We start from the raw sequence: 6,000 nt of genomic DNA, 5'->3' as shown, positions 1-6,000 counted from the left end.
GAGAAGCGCTATGGAAAAGATGTACAGTAAATCTGTAATATTGTCTAATTATGCCATCGAGCTACAGGATATAACCAGAAAAAGACAAGAATCTTTGTCAAGTTAAAGATCTATAGTTGTTCCATCAAGCAACTTAGAGAATGAGAAATGCAATGTTTTAATACTAGACTTAGGTAAGGAAAATTACGGAGTAAGAGATCAGCATTTCCAATAGTATTTTACTCTAAGTATGAGAGGTGCAATGTACTAATATCAGACTCCCAAATAAGAAATAGCAGTTGCATGGCGAGACATACTACTTACATACTTTCTGTGGAGTTAAAAGTGGCATTATGTGAAGCTTGGCAGAACTGAAGGCTTACTACTCAAGCACTGTTATGTGGTGTTTGTAAGTGGTGTCTGTAAGATCTATCTATAGCCAGACATACTGGGATATATTCCTAGTGGTTTTGAAGATTTAGTAACATCTCTTCCTTAATGAGCTATTCTCTTTATTTATGCTGCTATATCATTTTGTTTGTTATTGTTGTGAAGTATGTTGGTATTAATGTGAATAATTACTGTGCAGAAAGATGTTTAGTGTGGAAGATAAAATGCTAAATAAGAGCTGTTAGATAAAAAAGAAAAACTAAATGCTAAATAAGAGCTGCTAGATTTCAAAAAGTTTAGGTTTATTATGCAGAATATAGAGTTAAGTAAGAGGTGATATGAAACCTCCTACAGCACCTTGAATACATGCCACTGTTGCAAGATTGATGGGAGGTGAAATGAAACTCTGTATGTTATAGTTGTTCACAGTTTATTGACCCACTATCAGCACATCAAAAAGTACTCTCTCTCTCTCTCTCTCTCTCTCTCTCTCTGGCTGAAGGCTTTATAAGCAGTAATTCCAAGGTCTGTTACTGTACTGTGCTTTTTGTATTGTGGATCATGTTAAGCAATACACCACTGATACATTAACCCCTTCGCTACTGGATTTTTTTTTTTATGTGACCACCACTATTTGAGCTTACTCAGCCTGCATTGGCTTACACTATAGTCAGTTTGCTTACACCCGACGGAACTAAGCCATTCCCGCAACTTTAATAAGTTGCAGTTGCATTAAATTTGATTAGCCTTAGTTATGAGGTAAGAATGAGCCTCCTTGGTTAAAAGTCAGATTTATCCTCCAGTTTGACTACATGTGGTCATCACCCGAGTTGAAATGGGTTTGGAATCCTTGTCAGGTGTGGGTGGGTGTGGACAGGTGTGGGTGGGTGTGGGTGGGTGTAGACTGGTGTAGATGATGTGGACAGGTGTGGGTGGGTGTAGAAAGAGGTAAGTGTATACAGGTGTGGGTGGGTGTATACAGGTGCATGTGGGTGTATACAGGTGTGAGTGGGTGTAGACAGGTGTGGACTGATATGGATGGGTGGGTGTAAACAGGTGTGAGTAGGTGTGGATAAGTGAGGGTGGGTGTAGACAAATATGAGTGGGTATAGATAAATGTGGGTGAGTGTAGACATGTTGGTGGGTGTAGACAGGTGTGGGTAGCTTTAGTCTGGTGTGGACAGGTGTGGGTGGGTGTTTTTTTTTTATGCGAGGAAGAAGGAACCAAAGGCCATGAGCCCGCAATAACAGTTCCCTCCAAGAGAAAAACAAAATACAAGAGAGAGCCAAATTCAAGATCCGATCATTTCGAGATGCCTGGACACACTGCGTTTGAAAGACTGGAGATCATAGGCAGCAGGAAATACAGACAGAGGGAGACAGTTCCAGAGTTGACATGTTGCATAAATGAAGGACCAGTAGTAACAGTTAACTTTTGCATTAGAGAGTTGGACAGAAAAGGGATGAGCGTTTGCTGCTAGACGGGTGCTTTGCGCCCGTCGTAGAGGTGGAGGAATGCATGCAGACAGTTCAGAGGAGCAGTGACCATTAAAGTAGTGATAGAAAAGAGATAAAGATGTAACAGTTCGGCGAAGAGACAGAGTTTGAAGGGAGTCAGTAGGAGGAGGAGAGTTAATGAGACAAAACGCCTTTGACTCTACCCTATTGAGAAGAGCTGAATGTGGGGAGCCTCCCCACACATGAGAGTTGTACTCCACACAGGGGTGGATAAAACCCATGTATAGAGTCAACACACCTAATCTCTTGGAAGCAGATTTTACAAGAGATGTAATATGATCTTTCCAAGATAAGTCCCGAGTAAATGAAACCCCAAGCATGTTCAAGGATGATGTAGGATTAAGCTGAATATTATTAAACATTAGTGGGTATACCTGTGGAAGATTTTATCGGATGGGTGCATGTGGACAGATGTGGGTGGGTGCAGACATGTATGCATGGGTGAGGACAGGTGTGGGTAGGTACAAATAAATGTGAGTGGGTGTGGACAGATGTGAGTGAGTCAACAAGCGTAAGTGAATGTGGAACTCCAGAATAAGTAGTAGCTCAGTATACTCGTATTTTCCACTGTGCTTCATATAATCATTTCTATTTAATCTAATAATGATGAAAAAAAAAAAATCCATGTTTTTGTTGGCTCTGAAAGGAGCTCAACCTTCGCTATGTGACAAAATTCCTATGTGAATAAAATTATAGTAATATCAGGAGTGCAGTGACAGACAGAAGGATGTTCCAGTCGCATGGATGTTGCTTGTGCAATTATCTTGATTACCGCAGCCAGGGAGCAACTGACATAACTCAGTAACAGCATCAGTAATTATTTGATTAGATACATTTTCTTGGCCAGATCGGGGGAATGTAGCAAGGAGAGGGGGAAATTAGGTATGATGGCGAGTCAGTATGCTGCCAGAGCCTCACAGCTGACTATATTCTCACCTCTGAGTCAGTCTATTGAGAACTTATTGATTTTAAGCAGTAGGTAAAATTTCTATTCTTTTCAATCAGGAAGCACCATTTTCAGTATTATGCAGCTACCAGACAATGTCTTTGAGCTCTGGAAAGACGTTGAAGTGGAGTGGTTGGATTCAACCTTCATTGCCAGTATCTTAATAAATAAATATAAAGAAAAATCATAAGGAAGCAACTAGAACATACCATGTAGTGGAATAGCTTGATCTTAACGATGCCACCACATGACGGCGTCCCTCCAGCACCAAGCACAAAAGAGTGTACCAAACTTACAATTTATTTCATCATAACTCATATTTATTTTTAGCAGGAACAGAAGATATAGGAATATATTGCACTCCTTCCCTTGTCCTTCTTGCAAAAATAAACAACAAATCATGAGCTATTCTTCTTAGCCAAGATTTATTATTAGTGACAAAACAAGATGTGTGGGAAGATTCTACACTTCTTAACCTTTCTGCAAAATAGTAGTAATAGTTACCAAGGGAAGTGTTTGTGAATTCTTACCTAGGTAGTGGTGGAAGGAAATTATGGTTTTCAGTTGGAGTATTTTTGCACGGAAAAGGCAGGAATGAGTTTTTCTTGTTTGAACTGATTGACTGGTTTGAAAATTCGCGCCTTTACTCAAATAACAGCTTAACATATTCATAAGTCCATCGCCCACACCCTTTTGTATTAATTTGTGCCTATCTACATATTTTACTACATATAAAGTCAATGTAAAAGTTTAATATTTGTATTTTACGTATTTTTAAACATTTTAGATCTCATATTGACAAGTGCGCATGTTGGGCGACCAGTATTGCCAATCGTAAGGTAATTACCCTACGCATAGGGTGATTCAGCCTCATTTCGTGAAATCATAGTAATACTTCCATTCGGAGCGGTAGAGTAATGAAGGGAAATGACCTTGGGGAAATGTAGGATAATTTCGATGTGTGTGTAGGGCGGAGAGGTCTTTGGGGGTTGGCAACACTGCGACCGACGTCACTGAGAGGAGGAAGGAAGAAGCCAAGATGGCGGGTGGGGGTAAGATTATCTTAACGTCTTCCTTCTCAGAAAAGACCACGACTTACGCAGGTTTTCCTACAGCCCACGAGGATTTACTGAAGAGCGATGAACGCCTGATTTGCCAAATATCGAGAATTTATTGTAGACGACGTTTCGGAATGACGGACTCTGAGAGATCGTGGCAAGGCGCTGCTAGGTATTTAACTCGCCGTCTGCGCTACCAGGGATACATTCCTCACTAGAACAGGTATTTAATATGATCTGCTTGCAATTGATTGAGTTGTGAACATTGGTAAATTTTTAGAAGTAACCAATGTTTTCTTTTATTATTATTTTTATGTTTTTCAGTGCAAAATACTGTTTTAAATAGTTTTGACCATCATTTTGGGGGGAAATTCCCCTTTTTGGAATTTTGAGTATGATTTCCAAAAGAGGGTTTATCCCCCAAAATCAAGATCAAAATCAATTAAAAACAGACTATTTTGCATTAAACTAACCCAAACTAACAACCTAACCTAACCTGACCTAACTAGCCTAACCTAACCTAGGGCCTGACATAGACTGAATGCACACGCCTGCACCAGCCAATATGGCGCAACATTCATCCGCTACTGAGCGATAGCCTAACCTAAGCCACTATATGACTACCCCTACAAAATTTGCTCCCTGACTCAAACTAGGCTTAAAAGGTAAGGCTTGGTTAGAGTAGTTCAGGGACGTAATATAATGAAAATTGGTAACGTTGGTTACTTCTAAAGTTATACCTGAACATTGACTTTCTGACAGTCAATAATAAGGTACTGTGGTGAGTTATCAAGAGGAGTCGTAGATTAGGCCCTAAGTCAAGGTAGGACTTTGACAAGCATTTAACATCCCTGGATTTCCATGCGCAGCAGTGAAATTGGTCAGTTTTCGGTAAATCACATTCGATTTCTAGGCAAAAAATATTTTTTCTGGTCGATTTTAGTGTGATTTAAATGAATATGATCTTCATGTTTGTCAGAAATCACTCATTTTGACGATAGGCCTACCAAAGGCTATCTCAAAAAGTGAATTACAAGAAAATGAAAAAAACAAAAAACAAATCACACAAAAATAACCACGAAATCACGTTTCTGACTTAAACTAACCTAACCCAACCTTACCTTACCTTACCTACCTTACCTTGACCCGCCTCGTACCGACTAATTTGTTTACAAAACCCACCCCCAAAACCCAACAAATTTTAGATTTCTTTTTGTTTTTTTTTGGCTCAAACCTCCACTTTTTATGAGGAACATTGAAAATTCATAGAGAAATCACTCACCTGAGGTTTAAAATCCTGCTACAGGTAAAAATACACTCACCTGGCTCTGTTTTCAATGGGGGCTAGCTCCAGAGAAAACATATTCTACAGGATAACTATTCCAAACCACTCATATTTGGTGTTTATTTTTTTATTTGGTACGAATTTATATGTAGTACAATAGTATATTGGTTTTCAAAACAGTAATATAGGCGATATAAGCATTGTTTCACTCACCAAACACATCAACATACCACGCGTTTTTTTGCGACATTACCTGATCATCATTTCTGACTGTTTCTTTCTCTAATGCTGTGTAAACTTTGTCCTCCACATTTTCATTGATTGGGGAATCACTCGCCTTGAATTTCATACCGTGGTGCGATATGTCTTTACTGGCCAGGTCACAGGTAACAGGTCAGTTGCCCAGACAATGGCGTGCCGGGGGGGGGAGGTGACGCATGGTAAGGCACTTACCCGCCTGGCATTGGGTAGAGGAAGGTGTCCCGTGTATACTTACCAAAAATCACACACGAAATTTGAAAAATGTGCAAACGATGGACCATGAAATAGCAAAACGTTCACCGTACGTTGTTGGGGACTGAGCTTAAAAAAAGGTTGCAACAAGCATTGTAGGAAGGTTAATGTCATCGTCAGTATACCTCATCCAGGACCCTCACAACACTAGGAAGAGGTGGCTGGGATATTGAATCCTCTGATGGTGACATTCAAGGTTGGGTTAGGTTAAGTTAGAAATGTGGTTTTCTGGTTTTAGTGTGATTTGATTTTTTTTTTTCCCCCCCCTTTATTTTTTGTTGGAATTAACTTGTTTTGGCGATAGCCTTGGG

This window comes from Coenobita brevimanus, chromosome 1, assembly GCF_032717465.1.
Source record: "Coenobita brevimanus isolate Jiangsu-jjx chromosome 1, ASM3271746v2, whole genome shotgun sequence".
In the NCBI taxonomy this organism is placed as follows: domain Eukaryota; kingdom Metazoa; phylum Arthropoda; class Malacostraca; order Decapoda; family Coenobitidae; genus Coenobita; species Coenobita brevimanus.
Note: the sequence above shows the minus strand (reverse complement) of the source record.